Consider the following 24,468-nt stretch of genomic DNA (forward strand, 5'->3'; position numbering starts at 1 on the left):
GATTATGGGAATGGGAATGGTACAGGAAGAGTCCAGTGTGAAAACCCAGAACGCCAGTGATCAAGAAGGAAAGAGTAATAAAATAAGAATCAGACAGGCAAAGCTAGACATGGCCCAAGTGCATTAGAAGACCTTGGAGGGTTAGGCAATAGCATGGTATGGCATGGTTCGTTCTCATAAATTCGTTCCTACTGCTGTGCAGAGAAAGGATTCCACAGGGAAAACATGCCACAGTGAAATAAATTAGTAGACTGCATTAGTACCAATAAGAAACTGTAGCAGCCCGAACTAGAATGAAAAAGTTATATTGGAAGAAGTGCATGGATTTGGAACCTATGTTAGTAACAGGAGCAACCGTCTTTGTTGACTCTTTGGAGATGGTGGGTGAGAGAATATAAGCAGTGAGGTGACTAGTTGGTTGTGATCTTTAAGCAGATGTGCAATGATGCAATATTTGATAAAGACATGGTCAAGGAAAGTTTTTCTGTGATGGTGATCCAGAATGTTGGTTTGCGTATGTTAAGTTTGAGATATCTAGAAAGCATTCAGGTAGAGATATCAAATATATAACTTGTGTCTCTTTCTCTCCATATGAGTGTCTTTCGCTCAATGGATAGGTAAGGACTTCCCTACAGATTTGGATGTCAATGTCATATAAATGATATTTAAAACAATGAGAATGAATGAAATTATATAAGCAGATAATGCAGATAAGTTCTGCAGAAATAATTTCTGTGGAATTCCAATAATGAGAAGTAGGAGCAAATAAGCTGTCATCAAGAAAGGCTGAAGAAGAATGGCCATTTATGTGAATGAGTCACAATGGCCAAGAGAAGAGTGTTTCAAAAAATAGAAAGTCATTGAATGAGTCATATGCAGCCTGCAAGTCAGTTAAGATGAGTTAAATATAGTGAGGGCCAAATTATGACTGACGATGGTTTTGGAGATAGAGAACTCATTGGTATCTTAATAGAGAAGCTAATTAGATGTCTCTAAAGAGAAAATGGTATACTAGAAGGTGAAAAAAATTGGCTCTCTAAAGACCACTTTAGATAATTTTTCCAAGAATTTACTTCTCCTAATAATTGAACACCAGCTGGAAGTATCAATGTAATATTTATTTATTTATAGAAGTACATACATTTATTGGCACACATGCATAAGCACACATACTTGTGCACACACACAGACACACACACATATATTTTAAGAAGGAAGCTACTGAAATATATATGTATACTTATTAGAAAGGAGGATAGCTACCAGGCAATTAAAAACTATTTTATACCCTAAGCCAAATTGGCAGCATATCCTATAAGGATGTTTTTTTCCACTGGTTAGCAACTTACTACTATGAATGGTTTGTGTTGAGCTGTGAAGGGATTTCCATAGTACTGAAATCTTGTGTGTGGAATTTCCACATATTTGTATACAAATTTTATCTACACCACACTTCAAGTACAACCATATCTCCTGCTTGATGTTAATGAACAAGAAAAATTCTCTGCAGCACTGTTCCTCTCAGAGAGGCATGGAGAGATCTTCTAGAGAGTGTGCCGCCTGTCACATATGGACAAAACCTTGATCCAGGTGCTATATATTAGCTCTGCTAAATAAGTTGCATTATTTTCATTTTAAGCAGAATAAATAGACTCAAAAAGATTAAGTAACTTATCCAAGTGGCAGAAAGTAACACTCTTTGTCAAGTAAGTCGGTATTCAACTTCAGAATTTTTGTGAATAGAAAAAATAGAAATATAAAAGAAAGTGCTTAGGGAACTACTCTCTGAAATGAAATGTCTCTCCTAGGCAGTTGCAGTTAACAGTATCCAATTTTCTAAGCTTCTCTGGCAGCCACCTGTTACCTCCCGCAAAAGAAAAATTAAACTACTCTGAGGGACAGATTTTTGTATCTCGGTCATGTGAGTCCAAATTTCCATCTACTTTTGCCTGCAACTGAAGTTAACTAAGCTCAACTGATACAAGTGCAAATACCCATGAAGTCTTCAAGATTTATCTGACCACGATTCAGCAAAATAGAACTCCTTAGCTGAGTAAAGGTATGACTGAGCGAGGGATCTTACATTCAAAGGTTGTAAAAGAAAATACAACTCAGTAACATTTCATCTGAAAACCAATAGAGAGATATTTTAAAATAGAATCATTGTTCCAATTCAGAAATAATTGGTAATAGATATGTAATATTTAGTTGTACTTGGACCCAATTTAAAAAAGCAGCTCAAAATTATACTGAAGATGTTAAAACTGTGAATTGAAAAGGGTTTGGATATGGATATTGGCCTATTATAGCTCTACATCTACTGGGAAACATGAAGTAAACACAGAAATAATTAGAAATATATATTAACTAAAAATAGAAACTTTAACTGGAATCACCAGTTTTTCAGTTGAGGTCTAAAAATTGTGAGCAAATGATACTCCACAGATGATAGGGGCTACTACCTATTTTTGTAGAAATATACAAGATATACAAAGTTTTTAAATATGCTGATTTTTGCATATGACAGTTTATGAGGCTGGCAAAAATTATTATTGTTATCACCATTTTATATATGGTAATGAGATGAGAGAATAGGAGACTTCCGGAATTGACACAGCCAATATTTTACATAGTGTATAATGACTATTCATTTAGATCATATCGTATGGCGGTTTTGCCTTACATTTTAAACTTCCTGACCCAAAGGACTTCCAATTGTTTCCAAAATGTTCCACAAACTATTATGTTTTCTAAGATTTGTGTACTATGTAGAGTGGACTAGAGGGGAATTGCATCCTAGTTTTATAGAGAGGGATTGAATGAGCCAGTTTAGGATTCACAGTAATGATGCTAGGTTACTACATTTTCTTGTGCATATGATGCTTCATGTATTGTTTTGATTATTTATATTCACATTTTACTATATTTATATTTTTAAAATCATGGCAACTTAAATTAAGAATTTTTTAAAAAGCATTTAAAATAGACTTTAAAAAATCTGCTCCCAGGGTGAAATTTCTTAACATAATTCTTTAATTCACCTCAGCTTATTTGTCCCTTGGTTTTGTTATCTTGTACTTCATTTATATTCATTTGTCGCATCAGATGTTAGGCCGTATTTAATTTTCATCATATTGATTTCCATAACTGGTTACACAACTTGATGAGAAAAAATATAAAGTGGATTTTGCTTCTTGAAGAAAAGACATCAAACTATCATAATCATACTGGGACTGTCAGTTCAAATTAATCAACTGTTTCTGTTTTCTTTTACTGGCAGGACAGAGGGAGAGGGAGAGAAAGATTGAGAGAGACTGCATAAAACTCAATCGGTGATCAGGAAGAAGGGAATCTGCTCTTCTAGGTCTGAATAATCAAGTGCATGTGTTTTTAATTAGCAACATCTTTGTACTCTATGCCTCATTTAAATGCTCTTATTTGGTGTGTTGATTTTCTGTGATTATTCATGTTTCTATATATCCCGATAAAATAATTTAAACAATCAATTAAATCCACTTAAGTAAGCACAGAATTGAACACAGCAGAGAAAAGCCTCTTTGCTGACAAGGAGGGAAGGGCCCTGATTAGCATAACCTTCACACGGGGGTTTGTTTTCCTTATCTAACAAAAAGGGGGCACTTTCTGAAACTTATTTCTACATACGACAGGTATTGTTTCTGCAGAAAAAAATAAGCACGTGTTTGATCACATTTGTCTAAGGAAAAAGGAAACTTCATTTACCATAACCTTAAGCAATTTGTTTTCACATGGACTGAAAAGTGAAAGAGCCCTTAAAAATTAGCCTCAAGCAGCAGATACTCTTTTTTAGGTTTGTGTGTCTCCGTGAGATTAGACGGCTTCCCCAAACACGGTTTTAGAGAGCCTCTGTTAAAAAAGACTGTTAGAGAAAGTTGACCAAGGGCTTCGTTCCACGGCGACCGTTTCCTACGTGTGCAGCTCCACACAGCGACCGCGGCCTGCAATGCGCGGAGCACAGCGCGGCCTCTTCCAGCCGGAGCCGCGGTGGCGGCTGGTGGCCACCCCAGGGAAATAAAGCCATTGCTGCAGCAGTAAAATGGCTCAAAGTCCAGCCAAAGCCTGGCCTTTTCCTATGAGTGAATACGTGGCCTATTTGGTTCTCCGTCCCGACTGATTCCCGGCTCAATAACGTTTCTCCTCCAGGGAGCCCACTGGAACTCCATTAGCTGTGCCGCCTCCTCGCGCGCCCCCAGCGCGCGCCTCAGACCGGTGCTTGGAGAGCGCAATGTCCCCGAGAGGAAAGATCCCCTACCTGGAATGGATGGTTCCAGACCAGCGGGAACGCGCTCTAATCCTTAATGGAAGCAAGCGTGGGAGGAAAGCACAACGTCTAGGACTTCCCTCTAGTGTAAGAACAGGAAGAAGAAGAACCTGAGAAGTCGCCGGGGAAGGGAGGCCAGGAGCAGGCGTCCGGCCCCTTCCCACAGTCCGGGAGAAATTAGTGTTGCGCCCCGCCCCTCCCCAACCCCCTTCCCAACTCCCTTCCCCACCACACACACCAGCGCCCCTCGCCAGCCTTTCTCGAATTTCCTCTCACGTCTATCAACAACCTCCTGGTAAAGAAATCTGCACTGCACAAGTCAAGAGCCTGCAAGGGCGGGAGATGTTACAGTCCAGCTCTTTCCATCTTCCCCCTTTACTCTACATAGTTTCAAAGGTCCGCATGGCCCTGGTTTTGACCAGTTTTCCAACAGTTTCAACGTTATGTATTTCAACTTCCCGTCTCAGTTCACTCGCGTCTGCACCCGTTGCCGAGTGTGGGTGGCGGAGCCCTGGGTGACAGCACTCAGGATCACGAACCCATACACTTCTTTATGCTCGTTGTCAGCCAGTTGCCAAGAGCAGTGGAACAGACACAAGTGGGGGCTGTTTGGAGCGGGAGTGAAGAGCCTTCAAGGCCCAGGAGAGAGCGGATTCCGGAGTAGGGAAGCGAGGGGTAGCGTGGGAGACCAGAAGGGAAAATGGGCTGAAAAGCCAAGCAAAAAAAAAAAAAAAAAAAAAAAAACACACACACACACACACACACACAAACGTAAATTGGGCTTTGCTCCGGCTTTACAAAGGCAGAGATGGTCAAGCCCTCTGACTGACTTTGTGCCTTCTTTATCCAGTCCTTTGTGAAATAAGCCGCTTTCTGCCCCGCTGCAGGAGCTTAGGCTGTGGGAGACTCGCTTGCACTGCCCTGGGCCTCCAAGCTCCCTGCTCGCTGAGCCCAGCGCTGACACTCACAGGAGCTGCGTTCGCTGGATCCTCTGAGAGGCTCTGCAACGATCCCGATCCAATTCAGCAGCGTTATAAAAGGTAGCCGAGTGGAGATGCCTTTTCTTGTCTTTTTCATTCTTTCATTCTCTGTCTTTTAAAATTTTAGCAATATCCTGTCTTTTTCCCGTGGAGGGTCTAAGAATCTTCACTGGGTTTAATTTAGGAATTTCAAATTGGATATCTCAAAATTTGAATGTGGTCACCTTAATTGGTAATCAAGATTGCGAAGTCTTCCAAAATAGCCTTTTTCATCTTATGTAATTAGAGGTCCATGAGCTTTCCAAAGAAGCTCTGGATTTTCCACGGTACAAATCTGTATTTCTCTCTCTCTCCCTCTCTCTCTCTCTGCCTCTCTCGTGCGTGTGTGTGCGCGCGCCTGTGCGTGCGTTTTCTTTCATTTCTGGCATTCGGAAACTCGTTCAGGGCCACTGAAAAGTCAGGGGAAGCTCAGATGTTATTTCCCACGGATTCCTGTTTTTCCGGAAACGTTGTCACCAAATAAGAATGAGACTGTTATTTTGTAGAAACAATTAGCCCCTACCAAAAAAAAAAAAAAAAAATCACCGGAGGGGAGAAGGCTAGGCTGGAAGAGAAGGAAGCTGCTGCTTGGATTCGCTGGTGGAGGAAAGTGCGACCGGGAGCTGGGCTTGGGGGCTCTCGTCCCCTTAGTTCAGCACCAGAGGGGATGGACAGCGTCTCCGGACCGGGCTGCAGCCACAGGAACGCAACTACGCTGCCGAGGCCGCTCTCCTTGCCGCCACTGTCGTCGCCAGGGGCAGCTGGGCTCCTTGCTCCTCGCAGCTAAAAGGAGGTGTCTCCTATTACTCCCTCGCCTACCGGTCCCCTTCCTTAATGGATGAAAAGTACCCTTCCCTCTACACCTGCTGTACCTAAGGACAGGACTCTGAGGAGTACTCTTGCTCCACCGATTAAACTCTCAGCAGCAACTTCAAGAATCATTTTTCTATAGGGGCCTGGGAGGAATTCTGGCAGAAGAGTAAAGTCGAAGTTCTTAGAAGCTCTGAGAAATCATGGGCCATGCAGTAGGGGTCGAAATGTTAAAAGGCCCACACTTCTTGAAATAAACGGAATGGTCCTGAGTGGATTGCAACTGTTTTGGAAATAGCTTTGTGAAAAGAGGTTGGAGATCTACTCAAAATTCTACGTTAGAGAAACTGAAAAGACATCTAATTTCATTGCTTGGCAGGTAAGTGATAGCACTATTATTTTTGTTTTTTTTTTTTTAAATTCTAATGACTTGTCTTATGGTTTAACAGAAAGAACATAAGCAATGTAATTTTTCCTGGGGTTAAGGGGGAGACAAGAAATTTTGTTTTAAAATAATTGTTTCTGGATCATTGTGTGACAAGAAGAATCAAAATAACATACATGTTGCCTTACATAAATACAGTAAACTTTTAGCTGGCCATTTTTTATTGCTTGTTTAATATCTTTTTGGATCTGTGCATATCTTGTTTATTTTTTTCCAAAGCTAATACAATCTGATGTTTCCCAAGATAATTTTGTTGTCTTATATATGCCCAAAGTGATCCTGTCTGTGTTACATAGTATGCAAGGCTCAAAAAGTTGAAATAGAGAGGGTTTAACCATGCCCTCTAACACATTTTGTATTGTTACAATATACCAAACTATGCATGGGAACAAACACATGTATACATACACACCAGATTTCTCACTCCATGCCAACCCCCAAGTATACCTACACCTGTAGAATCTTATGTAAGGAGACACTCACATTTTTACTTAGCACCCTCTTTCTGGCCTTTTAAAGCTCAAGACTGCTTTCTCAAACTTGATCTGCCAGAAGGCAGAAAATGAGAAGCTTTAGTGTGCCTCTTTAGGAGAGCTGGATTTCAAAATCATTCTACCTTACTAGTTCTGCAAAATACATTTGTCACTGAAATTCAGAAAGTGATAGGGGCCAATAGGTTTCCGAAAAGCCGTAAACTTTAAAATGCTCATTAAATCTGTTTTCTGTTGATTCTTATTTCTAGTCTTCCCCTGGAGCTTTAAAATTACAATCTTTCACAGTGACCTTGATAAGCATTCTGCTTTAATAAAAAGGGTTCACTGGGCAAAAGCAGTTACACTAATTTATAACCCATGCCTGACATTTCACTAAGAACTTGATCAATTCCAATGAGTACATTCAGTTCAGTGAAGAGTTTCCACTTGCAAGGATGGAATTTTATAGTCATGTAAATACATGTGATGACATATGCATAATCAACTCTGTGAAAAGAGTTTACCCCTTTGAAAAATTACAGGAGATCTTTAGGTTTTACTTTTAATCTCATTGGTTGTGTGTAACTGATAATAAAATGGCTCTACTTCACATCTGTACATACCTTCCTTCTCAATTTTAACACAAAAATCATTGGAGGCCGTTACAGTGGCATTCATTGGTGGGGTGATGTCCTCTTGTTTTATGTTGGCTGAGTGTAGCAATTACTCTCTGAGGAAAAATCATTCTTAACTGTCACCACTTACCATGAACCTGCTTGCTTAGCAGAAAAGGAGCAGAGGCATCTATGTCACTGAGCTCCTTGGGGGCTCTGTTGCCCTATATAGGTCAAGAATGATTATTTGAGGAGCAGAAACATGTATCATTGATTTGGATTTCTTCCCAGAAAACCTACAATGTGCTCTTAACACAATCCTTTTTTTCCCCAATAGGAGAGGTATAGAAGTGAAATTATCACATGGAAGACTTAATCATATTTTAAGAGAGTTACAGCATGTTGTTAGACAATTATTTTGGTTGTCAATTAATTAACACAGAGGGACTCTCCTAGTCAATAGGGCATAAAATGTAAGCAGAGAATGTGTTTCCAGAAGCACTCCTCTGGGTATATGGCCGCAGTTCCCTCCTCAGGGGCAGAGGGGGCAGACTTTCTCTATGTGTAACTGAAATCTCAGAAAGTGAAAGTTACCTTTGCCTAATCCCTTAGGAGATTTAGTTACAGAAATACTAACTCTAATTCACCCCAAACTCATGAAAGTGCTTGGAAGCCCTTGTCAATCCTTATCTGTAGGGAAATGTCCTTACACTGAGATAGAGTTTGGGAAAGCAACTTAATGCCTACCTAATGCTAATCTCTAATTGCAAAGCAGATAGTCGAACAAACCAACAAAAAGGGGATAGTGGAAACCAACCTTCATTATTGCACAGAATCACTTGTCTTTAAAGATCAATCAGCATTTTATTAAGGGATGTCTGTACTCCACTAAGGACATCTATTTGATTTGATAGTTATTTTGTTTTGCTGAAGAAAAACGATGCATGAGGTCTTGGGAGTACCAAACACAGTATCTCTTCTTCATTAAAAAAAAAAAGCTTTATTGGATAAGACTAAGTGTTGTTGGCTGTTGCTTACATTTGAGACTCAAAAGGGAAAAGTGAGATAGGATTACATAATCTAGAAAATGTAAAGTGTATATAGGACCAGAGGATAATTAAAATGAGCCCTGGAGTCCATTCAATTGCCTTCTTCCAAAATATTATAAAAACATTTCTTGATTAATTTTTGCATGGACTATATAGTGATATTTATATATTACCTGTATATTCTAATGTAATTATCAATACCATGAAATCATATTGGATTCTAATGTTATCTAATGTGGGCATTAGATAACTAATGATAATTAGGTATCTAATTAGAATTACTCATTAGATAACTAATGAGAATTAGATAACTCCAAGCCTTTGGAGTTATTTACTTGGGTTTCAACCAAGTTCAAACATTTATCAAAAAACATAAAAATAAGAAATGACTATTGCTAATATTTAGTAATTGGCTGTTTTTGACCACTTAAAGATTTATAAATTCCAGGCGGCTAACCTGCTTACTCACCTAGTTCCGTCAAGCAAGACCAAAGTCACTAGGAAAGAAAAAAGCATGTTGTAAGCTAGAAATTATTTCCGTAGTCATCTCACCTTCCCAGAAATCTGTACAGTGTGTTACAGAATAGAACTCAAATGGAGAGAGACATCTTATTTGGTGTTTTCTTCCTATTTAGCTTATCAGAGTGAGCACATAGCATGTGTTGGAAGAGACAACATCCTGCAGCAAGAAACATGTTCCACATCATGTTGTAGGGAAACAAGTACTACCCGACAGTCAAAAGATCAGAATTTTTTAACTGCTGGCTGTAAGATCTTCTACAAGTCACTCAATTCACTGCAGCTTAATTTTTCTTCCTTAAATTTGGGGATGCTTTACCTTTCAATGAAGGCACAGTAATTTACATACAGCTGATATGTGAACACTCATGAGATGAGTGAATGATGCCTACTTTGTGGGATACTGGAAAGTCCAAATTCAGTGATTTTGAGAGTGTTTTGGAAACAAGTGTTGTATCTGTGGGTTACTATCAATAATTTCCAATAGCATTCATTCATTCATCAAAAAATCCCACCAATTACTATATACCAGGCACATCCTTTATATTTAACAACTCTCACCTCAGGGAATATAATACTTTACTGATAATTCAGCCGTCATTTCCTTTATATCTCTTAATGGTATAAATATAAGCGATATTCAATGAAGGTGGATTTAGTTTAAAAAATATTTATTACTCAGAATTGACACCACGTTCTTTATTAATTGGACAAACCTAGCTGACCTGAGTTTATTTCAACAACTTTCATTTTGACCCTCAAAGAATCTATCACTTTGTGCCATAATTTTCTGGTTTATAAAGGAGTGTTAATGTTTGCCATTAGTGATATTGATAAGAAAACTCATAGGATGAAGTAGACTTCAAAACTCCCTATCCTAAAACATCCAGAAAACATTGTGATTTGACTGCTGGCTTGTGAGCAGGGAGTGAAATGTGGACAACATGAGGGCTGATCTAAGGGGCTAGCCTGGAAATGCTGTTAAGATGCTGTCTTGATTTAGTCCAAAGCCTAGATTCTATTCATAGGCTTCTTTAGGAAATCTCTTTAGAAAACCAAATAAGCAATATTTCATTGCTTATTTGCTTTTCTTAATTGGGGTTTTAAAAGTCATTATGATTTTTTCAATGTAATTTATCAACATTTGGTCTGTATAGATTTCTAGACTATCAACAAAAATATACTGATAGTATGCTTAAGAAATGTAAGTCAATATTTGGTGCTACAGTTATTTCCAGCATTGTTCTGTGGTTAAATTATATGATTTGTAAGTCAATATTTGGTGCTACAGTTATTTCCAGCATTGTTCTGTGGTTAAATTATATGATTGCACCAGAGATAAAAAATTATATCATCACTTACTTAGTAATATAATTCAGATTTTTTTGTTTTTTGTCAAACACACACACAAAAAAAACCCAGAAACGGTCGAAAAAATAAAATGAAGAAGAATCAAGAGTAAGAGGTCATTAAAATAATGTCTTGAGGCCAGATAATTTACCTTTGAATTTTCCTTAAATTATCACTGTGAAGTTTCTTCAGCACATTGTACTCACTGAAAGAGTCAGAAAATCATTTTGGGTCTCCTGAATTTGTTCTTCAATTTGTCAGCAAAGTTAAAGTGATCATGTTATTTTTTTTCAAAAACGTATCGTTCAATCAATTCATTTGAATACTTGGTAATTATCACTTCATCATATGTAATGTACATACTCGAAAACATTTTTAAAATTAAAAATTGTGAAGTAATTATATGCTCTATGTTTAACAAATTTACTCACAATTTCAGTTTAAGATTTAGTTTTTTAAAAGAATAAGTGTTTGGCTGGTGAATTCACTAAATAACCTAACGAAAAATTGAAATCTTTTAGAAATGGTGCTAAAATTTTAATAATAATGTGTTACTTATATAAAACTATGAAAAGGCCAAGTACAGTGGCTCATGCCTGTAATCCCAACACCTTGGGAGACTGAGGCAAGAGGATCACTTGAAGGCAGGAGTTTGAGACCAAGACCCGCCTGGGCAACTCAGTGAGACCTCGTTTCTTCAATAGGAAAAAAAAAGGTAAAAAATTTAAAAAGAATATCTGGGTGTGGTGAATGTGCCTGTAGTCTCAGCTACTCAGGAGGCTGAGGTGGAAGGATCACTTGAGCCCAGCAATTGAAGGCTGCAGTGAGCTATAATCACATCACTGCACTCCAGTTTGAATGAGATTCTATCTCAAAAAAGAAAAACTATTAAGAAAATAATAAATTTTATTTGAACCTTCTCAAGGGGAGCCACAGTGAGAAATAGGTATCTGAGATTAAGAAATTTAGAGTATAGATGAGAAAAGAGTATTTTGTGGTTAAAAATGCATCCAGTACACACAAAATCTGAGGTTCAACATGGTTTGTCATCGATTGGTTGTGTGGTCTTGGGTAAATCGCCTTATCTTAATTTAACTGCTCATCTGTATCCTTGGTCCTATTGGTAAATCATTATTATGTCTATGAGAAACAAAGTCTATGTTTAGTTGAACTCATAAACTTTCCTTCCACATCCGTCATGCCATTCTTCTTGAAAATGTTTCCGTGCTCTCATGGTGGAACATACATGGGATTTAGAATCAGTCTTAAGTTTGAATCCTGATATAGAAATGGCATTATTGACAAAAACTTGGGCAAGGAATGTGAAGTCTCTGAGTCTGATGTCCACTGCAGTGTATTGCGGGGAACAGTTAATGAGCAAATTGTATAGAATGGCTAGTGCATTGCCAGGGATTTGTTGAAGCTGGTGAGTGTCATGACTTGGCCTGTTAGACTAGTCTATGCACATGGCTCTGATCAATGACTGCTCTCTCATTTCTCCAGATAAATCCCCCATGCTGTACATTCTCTTCCAAACATACTGTCCTCACCACCACATAGTTCTTTTGTTAATGCTTTGTCCTAGACTTTCCCTTTTCTGTTTACTTATTCAAACCTATATCTCTTTACATAGATTGTAAATTCAAATTCCCACAGGGTGTACGCAGTTCATGTAAGGAGTGAGGCTAGCCAGTGAGATCTGCATCACATTGCAGAAAGCGAGCCCGTCGAGAGTCCTCGGCTCAGCTCTGCTCAGTTAGAACAAAATGTGAGAACTGAAAACAGAGAATTTTGTGTGAAATCTACTTTTTGTTTTACCTAATTTGATTGTTAAAATTTTGCATGTAGCGAAACAGACTACATGGTAGATTCCAAACATAGCTGTCGAACTTTTTCATTTCCCATTTCAATGACATTTAATAGAAACCCCAAACTGAGATATTTAGTCAATTTTTTCCAGACCTTTTGGTTTTTGTCTAAAAATGAGACGATGAACCAGGACTTCATGAAAAGGTTCATCTTAATATATTTCTACAATTTTAAAATAAATAAACCTAAAAATAATGAGTGGCTGAGATAAAATAGATACTTCATGTTTTTGAATGGGCAAAAGTTTTGTGGGGAAAAATTAACTCATAGAATAAATAGTAATGAAAATAGGTCAATAATATTCCATAATATATTTTATTCCAGCATCTTTTCCAGCTACTGTTTTTATCCCTCATACACACACAACAGCTACAATAACCCAGATAATAACCTTGACTAACAGTGAGACTAAGAAAAGATGATTAGTTTTTGACTAATATCTGCAAATATTCCTTCTTCCCAGAATACAGATTTTCTATTTTTGTGTCTACTCATATGTGTAAAAACAGATAATTTCTCTGTAAAGTTATGTTTTACATTTCATCAGCAAATTATAACACACTCTATAGAATGTTCTGTTGGAGTTCACAAATTGGAGGCAGATGTCTTATTGTATGTTTGATGATGTAAGTCCACACACCCAGACAAGTGCACAAACACAGGGATGGATAAGATCATGCTTTGGTTTGATATATGGCAAATTTTTTTGTAATTTATTCTTTTCTAATCCCTGTTAATAGTGACTGTGCCAAAGGGAAAAACAATTCTGCCGTTATTGATGGGAAAAAAGGAGCTTATTTTGCCTAATTGGTATTTGTATATTTTAATTTCTTTTTTTGCTGGAAGTGACAAAATCCCAGTTCAAAATGGCTTAATCCAAATAAGCAACTAAACAAAAAATATATTTACAAAAGAGAATTACTGGGCTCATGCAGTAGTAGATTATAGCAGGTATGGCTTGATTAAAGTGTTCAAACATTATCCACATTCTTCAGTGTTGTCTTCATTCCAAAGTACAGTTTGCCTACATGATAACGTTTGCCTCTTTCTTTGTTCTCACTGTCTTTCTCCCTCACTCCTGTCTATGTTTCTGTTTCTGTCTGTATCTCTTTTCTCCCCCTCTCTTCTCTATCTCTTTCTCCATCTTACTCACCTCCTTACCAGTTATAGATCTACAGTCCAGTTCACTTCCTCAATAGTTCCAGTAGATGTACTGGGACTGACTAAGGGAATATTACTTATTGGGCTGAATCTTGAAGTAGGGCGGGCTTTACAAAATCACACTGATTGAGGGGTATTAGTTATTGACTCATATCTGCAAATATTCCCTCTTCTCAGAATACAAATTTCTAGCATAGTGCAGTTTTCAGCAGAAAGGAGAGACTACATTAAAGGATAGAAAAAGAACAACACTTGTCCTCTACAATACTAGTGAAGAATCTACCCAAGATTTCTAAGTCAGTGAATTTATCTACTGTTGATGGAATACTCAGCAAAAGCGGGTTCATTGGCTTGTTGTTTCCCTAAAAGCTTTTTTTTTTTTTCGTAAGGAAAGAACATCTTAAAATGAAATGTTTGACCTTAAATGTAATTAACACATCAAAGTTTTGTGGGTGTCCTTTTACTGTATTATTAACAAATGAATAATATGAAAAGGACACAGAAATGGATTAAAAAATCATTGGGGATAAAAGAATTATTTCTGAATAGTCATTTTTTTCTGTATTTGGTGATTTTTTTCAGTAGTTTTAAATGATATTTCCTTATTTAACACGTGGTAAGCCTGTTCCAGCTTAGCTAAACTATTTTTCTTTTGTTTCCCTGGTCTGGTTTTAATCTTGAAGAAGTAAAAGTCCCAAAAGTAGATTAATCTACTTGTGTACATTTTACGCCATTATTATAGATAACACAATCAAGAGTAACACAATAGGGCACATTTAAGTCAAAGTAAGTCAGATTGTGGTAGTTTGTCTAATTCATTAATTTCACAAATTGACTTTATTTTTCTCTTCAAACACATCTTTTTCTCGACTTAAGAATCCTTTTAAGCAATTAGAGAAAACTAAAATTTGCCTATTATCCACCTAATTCATTTATTTTTATTTTCCATGTTGTGTTTTTTTCCAAGAAATCTTCTTGAAGTTGGAGCTAGAAGTTTCAGTATAAAGTCTTCATAGGGCATAATAAATGCAGTTAAGAAAATGTAACCCTACACTTCAGTTTCCATTCATAATACTATTTTCTCACATTCTATGTGTTATTTATGATTGTTAGAGTCCTGTTTTAGGGAATCTCATGTGATTCTCACAGCAGGACTGGTAAGCTGACCTTTTCATTCTGGTTTTGCAAATGGGACAATCAAGGTCCAGAAAAGTTAAATGATTCTCTATAGATTAAGTCAAAACTGAGATTTAAGATCGACATTTAATACTTTTCTATTCATAAGTGGTTTAGGAAGAAAAACTGCCTCTCTTCTTATAATACCTATTATAGGCTTTACTTGCTTCAGATTACAGTAAATAAATAAAAAAACAAAGAAACAACAACAACAACAACAAAACAGCAACTGAATTTCATTGACTTTTAGCTTTACTAAGCAACTGGAGGGATTTAGATTCTCAAGAATCTTGAAGAGTTCATATATTATCTTGGTCTTAATCTTATACAAACACAGAGGTTTTTGGACAGCATAATCACATGTTGAAAGTCATATTTTACAAGCTTCAGTGAACCATGGTGGACCAGGGTTGATTCTGTTGCAGAATTCAGACTCGAGCTGATGAGAACTGTTCCTAATTGGGTGAAGGTTAGACATGAGCCTAATAAAACTAAATGACCAGATGTTAGTGATGCCACTATCACATTAAACAAGAATCAGGAGGAGGCCAAATGAGCTAATGTTTTCATGTACTAGGTAAATGCTCACATGTTTTATAAGTGTGAAATACGCCTCTTTGGAAGGAAACATGTGACATCTGACATGGGACAGGCCAAATGGATAATGAGACAACATAATAGCCAAATACAGGTGAAGTACCCATTAATTTTAGAAAGAGGGTAAAACCTGACCTATCTAACTCAGAGTTACCAAAGTGGAGATTACTGCTGCCATTATGAAAATGTATTAGCTATTTGAGAGAATAAAAGAAAAACAATTGCTTACAGACATAAATACCTTTCAAAAGTAGGAAAAAATAAGAGAAAAGAAGGTTATAAAAGAGTCGTAGAAAGTGTAGGGGAAAGGTATAAAGGAAAATTCATAGAGTTCTAAGAACCATATCATGGTTAACAGTGTTGATACTGCACAGAAGTGAAAGGAATGAATGTTTGAGGTTCCTTTGGGTTTGCTCAAAAGCAGATCATGGGGCAACTTGGAGAGAACCATTTCTGAAAAATGATTAACATAATCTTTGGACTGTCAGATCCTCAAGATCAAATCAAGGACAGACAGTGGAAAGATTATGTTCATTCTAGGAAGAGGGTAGGGATTAGAAGGAATTTTTTATGACAAGGAAAAAGCACTACAGAATTATTGCTGACAATGTGTGTTGTCTCCCTTATTGCTTCCGGTTTACAGCCTGCTTTAGAATTAGATGGTGCTGCATTTCTGGGAATATGAGTGCTTTGTTGCATTAGATCAGATCAGGTCTGTCTGTGGTGATTAAGGTCTAGTGATTGGAATTATAAACGAGAGTATAGTCAACCAAAAAGATACACATACTTCCTGGGAAGACATCTGTTTAAAGTTTTCTTTTCTCAACCTCATTATATATTCAATTTTTAAGTGATCATGTAAAATATACATAAAATATACACATAAAATAGTCAATAGTTACTCATTTGTTTTAGCCACTGAAAATTGACTTTTCTTCTCTTGGAACATGTGAAGCAGTGTTGACTTTACTTGAAAGGCTGACATTCATTTCAGATAATGGTGTCTCTTTTTATTATATCATCCTATTATATTCTCTTCGACATGATTTGTCTTCTCTGCCTTTCATCTTGTGAAAAATTTTCATATTTTTCTAAAAGAAATTTTGGAGCATGAAGAATGCATACAAGGGATCTGCAGACCCATCTAAACTTCGTTAGTGGACTTTATACCTCACTACAGCTCAATGACCTGGAAGATAAACTGACCCTGTCTGTTCCATCAGAACAACAGGAATTTCCCAAGTTCAGGCAAACAAAAGTTGGCTTTTGTCTGATACTCAAATTTCTCTCTCAATCACTCAGATTCTCCAGATAATTGCCTGGCTTTTATCTTGGTACTAGAGGAGTAAATTATCTACTTTCTGGAGGCCAATTAAGTTTTCTAAACCGCTAGTGGGCCTGTTAGCAAATTACCTTTTCAGTGCACTAAAAAGCTCCCCAGTAACCCAAAAGAATTAATGTACCACCAAACGGTGAGCAATTTATTCCTTCACCACTGATGAGGGCAGACAGTTTAGAGCATTAATAGGAGCATTTACATTGAGTCACAGTGAAGTATGGAGTCACTGAGCCTCTGTGAAGCTAACCCATGGAGGGTGAGGAGGTGTTTATCACTGTGGAGAAGGGAGGAGGGACACAAGAGATGATCCCTACCCTTAAAAGCTGCAGATAATGCTGTCAGCCGTTATCTGGATGGAATTTCTATATCATCATATATATATTTGGCAATAATAGGGAAGTTAACAACCCATGATCATGAAGAACTATCTGCTTTTAGATTTGTGTAGAAGTATTCTTTGTGAAATAATCAACTCCTTTATTTTTTCATGTACTGACCATTGCTATTTTTATCCTGGTCCTGTTTGTGAAATGGAATAATTTATTTCTGCCAACAAAAAAAAAAATCAATAACTTGGATGTAAATGAACCTACTACATGTAACTGTTTTTGGTTTTAACTCTTCTCCTGTTTCTCCATAAACGTACTGATAAATGTAGTGATTCATGTCTACTTTATTAATTACCGTTATTTCCAGTTGCGGTTGATATTCTACCTCAAATATCTGGAAATTCAACTGAAAGAATTTTTTAAGGCCCTTTTTCTCAGGTCTCATGAATCATATTTCAAGCAATATATGCATATTACTAAATACCATTCTACCAAATAACTCAAAGATATCCCACCCTGTTTTTAGGAGATATTGTCAAAAACATTGACAAATACCAAAGATTTCCTAGTCATGCTTATGAATGGATAAAATTGTTTGGAGAACTAAGCAATTCTACTATGTATAATTCAGTGTTGTTGGGATTTTGTTAAAAAATAAAATTCCTTTAAATCTTACCCACTCTTTATTTCCCTGAAACATTTTTGCAAGGGGAAAACATGGATAAAATAGGCATAAAGGTAGAATAATCAATTAAATGAAGCCTAGAAATTATTTACATTATTTTTATAAGCATATAAAGTCTTCAATAGGCTATTTTCTTCTGAGCAGAATTAACAAAACTCAAAATGAAATACAGTCTCTTCCTTCAATGTGTACTTCTAGAACATTTGCATAAGATCTTCACTTTAGTGTACTTAGCTGAGCCAAATTACTCAGCCTTTTCAAGTTTATAAAGGATACATATTAAGACATTGAGTCCTAGGAGGAAGATGACACTCAAATAAATGAAAGTTTTGAGCGTCAATCTCAGACTGTATTATAACTGTTCCTAATGAACATGGAATTTAAACAACTGGAACAAGTCCAATAAGGAGGAAAAAAAAGTTTTGGCATCTGATGAGTTACTTAGCATATCTTTTTGTAAAGAATAAAAGCTCTCTGGCTTCCAGCAAAGAGTTTGTGAGCTGTATGGCAGTGTTTTGAACAAGGAGATCATTTATAAATGCTGTCTTTATTTGGGAAATAATTACGGGATGCAGCTGCAGGTTTTAATGACTTTTAATAAAGTATGTTATAAAGTGAATTAGCAATAAATGTCTAACAGATAATACTGAATCAAGACATTAAAGAACATCATTAGATTTATATCTTGGATTGTTAAAGCAATAAATGTGTTCTTGTTAATACCATTTTTTTTTTTTTAATTTTCTAGGACATTTTGAGGGAAATTTCAAGTCAGGTTAATTTTTAATGAACAGGGTTAGTCTATCAACTAGCTTTGCTAACCCAGTACAATTTTAGATATATAACTAATAGAGTATCAAAGCTAAAAACTCTTAAATTTCAACAATATATAGAATTATAAAATAAGGTTCACAGATAGTATCTGAAAATACAGTATTTCGGCCACTCAGATTATTATGACTTTCATAAAGAAAGATATATGTACTTTATAGGGGAAAAAAAGTTTGTTAGAAAATCTGTGTTCAACACTTGCTTTACTGGCATTACCAGGACTAAATTTCAATGTCAGGTGGTCAGAATAGCAATGATCAGGGGCAAATACAGATAATAACTCACGCTTCCTGTTTGTACAAGTATTACTACACCACCGCAGTATGCAGAATAATGCAGTATAAATTTGTTTTAAAAACCAAGTTTATTTACCAACCTCCAGAGGTGAGCAGAGCCGGGTTACCATAGCATTGTGATATCATAACAAGCTGGCATTGGAAATGTACTCAGAGATGATCAGGTTAGGCAGCTGACCCTCTGAATGTCTACAATTTGTTTCAAGTTTCAAATTTAGTTCATGAGGGAGTTTAAACATTAATTATGTTTTATTTCATGATGATACTCCAAAAAGGCTAAAGAGAAGTTGAATAATGTTTAATGGGTATCTCTGTATGGAACCATAGTTCAGGGCAAATGAGCAACCTAGGATGTTGAGAAACAAGAGAAGAGGCAAGTTGTAAGTCTTGCTTGACTTCTCAAGTGATATTCAATCATTGTTGAATTCCCTTCATAGATGCAGCTATTGGCCGGGTGTAGTGCCTAACGCCTATAATTCCAACTCTCAGAAAGTCTGAGGCAGGAGGATCATTTGGGGCCAGGAGTCTGAGATCAGCCTGGACAATAAAGTGATACCCCCATCTCTATAAACAGGAAAATAATTATCTGGACATGGTGTTGTGTGCCGGTAGTTCCAGCTACTCAGGAAGTGGAGGCAGGAGAATTGCTTGAGCCCAGGAGTTCAAGGCTGCAGTGAGCCATAATCATACCACTGCATTCCAGTCTAAGCAACAGAACCAGAACCTGTCTCTAAAAAAGTAAATAAATGAAATAAACAAATTATAGATGCAGCTATGCACAGCTATGTTATATTTAAATAATTACTTTTCTTTCAACTTTTTACTTTAATTATAAACTGAAAGTTGCAGACATAATTTCTTATGAAACCTTCATCCAACTTCCTTAATGATAACATCTTATGTAATTGTAGTACAATGCCCAAGCCAGGAATTGATATTATACGATATTGTCAAATACACTATAGCCTTATTTACATTTCACCAGTTTTTACCTGAACGAATTTACCTGTTTATGTGTGTGTGTGTGTCTGTGTGTGCATGTCTGTCTGTCTGTCTCTCTGTGTGTGGAGTTCTGTGTAGTTTATCCATACATAGATTTGTATAACCACTCTTACAGTCAAGATATACAACTGTTTTAGCACCACAAATAAACTTCCTTGATCTATCTGGTACAGTGTGATTCACACCCAGCTACCCTGGAAACCACTGATCTGCTCTAGCTCCATAATTTTGTCATTTTGGGAATGTTACACAAATGGAATCATATGGTATGTAGCATTTGAGCTCCGTTTTTTGCACTCAGAGTAAACTATCCAAGTTGTTGCCTGTGCCAGTAGTTTATTCATTTTAATTGCTAAATAGTATTTTGTAGTATTCCAGCTCTTCCAATCTGTTTGCCCATTTAGTGATTGAAGGACATTTGGGTTGCTTTCAGTTTTGGGCTACTGTGAATAAAGGTGCTATGAACATTAATGTACAAGTAATTTGTTATGCAGTAATAGGTAACTGGAATATCTCCTTATGAGCACCCTTGATCATTTAATAGGACATGTTAACAATATATTTTGAGAAGGTAGGTAGAAAAGGTACTAGAGAACAAAGGACTTCAATCAGTCATACTAAGTTTTACACTCTGGTTTTCATGGATGGATGATGATTTTTTACTGGTTACATTTTCTCTGTTAGTTTCTGATATATAATACTGTAAAACAATAATAATTTTCTAGGAAGTAATGTAAAATTTAAACAAATCAATAAACTTCCCACACAAGTATCAATTTTCTAAGAAGAGGTTCTAGGTAAAGTTATATTTACTTGATTTTATAATTACCCATATATTCTACTACAAAAAAAATTGGTTTGTGAAATGTAACAAAAAATCTACACACAATATGTACAAGTATAATTTTTTTATAATTTATATTTTTTAGAAGTTCACAAATACATTTATAAAAACTGGAGCATATATTATGCCATAAAGGAAATTATGCTGAACTTCAAATGATTAAATTTCAAAGACCATCATGTTTTATCAATACAATTTAATTAAACATAAACTAATTAAAAATAACTATAGTTTTTCAACAAATCAATCTGAAACAAATGAACATTCACATGCAAAGAAAATGAGTCTAGACATAGACCTTAACAGTCTTCACAAAAATTAACTTAAAGTGAAACATTCATCCGAATGTAAAATTCAAAACCACTAAACTCCTTGAAGATATCATAAGATAAAATATAGATGACCTTTTATATGGCAATGACTTTTTGGATATAACATCAAAGGCATAATCCTTGAAAGAAATAATTCATAAGCTAAATTCGTTAAAATTTAAAATGTCACCTCTGTGAAAGACAATGTCAAGGGAATAAGACAAGCTATGGAATAGGAGAAAATACTTGCAAAGGATATATTTGATAAAATACTGTTATTCAAAATATACAAAGAGCACTTCAAGCCCAACAATAGGAAAACAAACAAACCAATTAAAAAATAGGTAAAGGATCTTAATAAACATCTCACCAAAGAAGATATGCAGGTAGCAAATAAGCATATAAAAAGATGCTCAACACCTTATGTCATTAATAAATTGCAAATTAAAACAACAGTGAGATGCCACTGCACAATAAAAAAATTAGAAACTTAGAATGGCCAAAATCTGAAACACTGACAATACAAAATGTTGAAAAGAATGTGGAGAAACAGAAACTTATCCATTGCTGGTAGAAATGCAAAATGGTAGAGCCATGTGGGAATACAGTTTGGGACTTTTTTACAAGACTAAACATATTCTTATCATACAATCTAGCAATCACACTTCTTGTTATTTACTCAATTATTTGAAAGCTTATGTCCAGCAAAACTGGCCCAGGAATATTTATCACAACTTTCTTCGTAATACCAAGCTTGGAAGTAATAAAAATGTTCTGCAGTAGATGAATGAATACATAAACTCTGATACTTCCAGGCAAGGGAATACTATAAGGTGCTAGAAAAAAATGAGTTTTTAAGCCATGTAAAGACATGGAACGTGTGTGAAATATATGTTAATATTAACTTACTTAAGAAGTTGAGAATATATTTTAAATATTAAGTTACTTAAATATTATGGTACTAAGTGAAAGAAGGTAACTTAGAAAGGCTGCATATTTTATGATTCCAACTATATGACATTCTGGGAAAAGCAGAGTTGTAGAGACAGTAAAAAAATAATAATCATAATAAATTATTGATTGCCAGAAGTTAGGGGGAGGGAGGGATAATTAGGCAGACTATAGATTTTTATGACAGTAAAACTAATCTGTATGACACTATAATAGTGGACAAAAGTCCTTATACGTTTGTCCAAACCCACAGAATGTACAACACCTAGAGAGAACCACAATGTAAATGATGGACTTTAGGACTGGGAGTGGTGGCTCATGCCTGTAATCCCAACACTTTGGGAGGCTGAGGGGGGAGGATCACAAGGTTAGGAGTTCAAAATGAGCTTGGCCAGCATAGTAAAACCCCATCTCTACTAAAAATAAAAAATAATAGTTAAAAAAATTAGCCTGGCATGGTGGCATGCGCCTGTAATCCCAGCTACTCGGGAGACTGAGGCAGGAGAATCGCTTGAACCAGGGAGGTGGAGGTTATGGTGAGCCAAGATCATGCCACTGCACTCCAGCCTGGGCAATAGAGTGAGACTCTGTGAGACTCTGTCTCAAAAAATAATAAATAAATAAATAAAAATTAAAAAGACGGACTTTGGGTGAAGATGTGTCGTGGAGGGTTTTTTTTTTTTTTTTGGTGAGACAGAGTCTATCTCTGTCCCGCAGGCTAGAGTGCAGTGGTATGATACCAGTTGCTCACTGCAACCTCTGCCTCCTGGGTTCAAGTGATTTTCTAGCCTCAGCCTCCTGGGTAGCTGGGATTACAGGCACTCACCACCATGCCCAGCCAGTTTTTGTATTTTTAGTAGACACAGGGTTTCTCCATGTTGGCCAGACTGCTCTCGAACTCCTGACCTCAGGTGATCCTCCCACCTGGGCCTCCCAAAGTGCTGAGATTACAAGTGTGAGCCACCACACTCAGCAGATTTTTACTTAAAAATAATTCTTAGACTGTAACAAATGTACTACTCTGCTGGTGTGCAACAAATGTTGATAGTAGGCTAGGTTGTGAGTGTGGCAGGGCAGGAGCTATACAGGAACTCTCTGCACATTTTGCCCAATTTTGCTGTGAATGTAAAACTGCTCTAAATATAGTATATTTAATTTTTTAAAAATTAGAAAATTTTCATGTTTGTAAAATTAAGAAATGCTTTTCCCCAATGCAAGAAAAAATATTTTTTAATCAATATATTTTAAACAAAAAAGTAATAAAATGTTACACATATGAAATTTTAGGACATGGATAATTTATAAGTAATTTTCTAGCCTTAAATGTATTTTTGGAAAGAAACAAAGAATAAAGATGACTAAACATCCATGTCAAAAATTTTAAAGAAATCTAAAAATAATCACAGCGGAATTGGACAAGAGCCTATAATTAATATAAGAATGTAATTAATGAAAACAAATGCAAACATAGTATAGGAAAATAAAGAAAAGGCTGGTTTTTCAATAGATTTATATGTGAACAAACTATGGTAGGGCATCAAGAAAAAGGGAGGACTTAAATAACTAATAAAGAAAATAAAATCAAGATAAAATTTATTTAAAAGATAATAGTATATTGTGAACCACTTCCCACCAATATTTTAGAATTTTTATTTGCAACTTATAAATTCCTAGAAAAATATAATTCATTGGAGAGGAAAGAATGAAAGCAGGGGCCATGTGATTCACTCCTCTCCTGAGGACATGATAAAGGCCGGTGACTCATCTGAATCTCTTCCTAAATACGCAGGCACTGGCCTCTTGCTCAATGGCACTTGCCAGGTGGAGAGGGCAAGCCCGCATCTATGGAGAGCTTGTGCAGGCCATCCCTGATTTAGGATTGATTATGGGTTCCCCAAAGAATGCCATAGGAGTGATTCAACTTTCTGGGCTGTGAAACGGAGGTCTTTTGTGAGGTAATCTGTGCATCCCTCTCAGGGACATCCTCTGATCCAGTGAGTGAGGTGGGAAGGACGCACCTGGGGGGCTTTCTCCTTCCCCTCCCTGCCTGTGCCGCTAGGTGACAGGTGTCAGTAGCTTTATCAGGGAGGCCTGACACTGGGTAAGATCCCTGAATCATGGATTTATGATTGAGCAACTCAGCCCTTTGTTTTAGCTTATTTTATAAAGTGTTTCCTTAAGAGGCAGAAAACCAAAAAAATAAAAATAAAACAGAACAAGTAAACAACTAAAACAAAAGGAAACCCAAAAAGCCTTATAGGCATTAATGTAATTAAATTGTTAGAAAAATATAAATAAACTACAAGCCCAGATTGCTTCAAAAACAATTTATACCAAATTGTCAAGAAAAGAATATCCTGGGGATTAGGACAAAAAGAAGGCTCCCATGAACTTTATAAGGTTATCAAATTTTGAAATTAAAACATGACAGGAGATAGTATGAGAAAGACAATACATAAAATAGGAAACCACATCCATAAATAGTAAAAAAAATCATT

The 24,468-nt window shown here is 36.3% G+C and overlaps 1 protein-coding gene across 3 annotated transcripts in view; it reads left to right on the top strand.

The window, feature by feature from the left end:
- Positions 1–5,388: 5,388 nt before the first annotated feature.
- Positions 5,389–24,468, top strand: part of SNTG1 (syntrophin gamma 1) — an 883,016-nt gene continuing 863,936 nt past the window's right edge. For all 3 annotated transcript variants that reach the window (XM_025394077.1, XM_025394078.1, XM_025394076.1), the window contains exon 1: positions 5,389–6,508. The gene's annotated coding sequence lies outside the window, so the exon portion shown is untranslated. The remainder of the gene's footprint in view (positions 6,509–24,468) is intronic.

Source organism: Theropithecus gelada, chromosome 8 (assembly GCF_003255815.1).
Source record: "Theropithecus gelada isolate Dixy chromosome 8, Tgel_1.0, whole genome shotgun sequence".
Classification (NCBI taxonomy): Eukaryota; Metazoa; Chordata; class Mammalia; order Primates; family Cercopithecidae; genus Theropithecus; species Theropithecus gelada.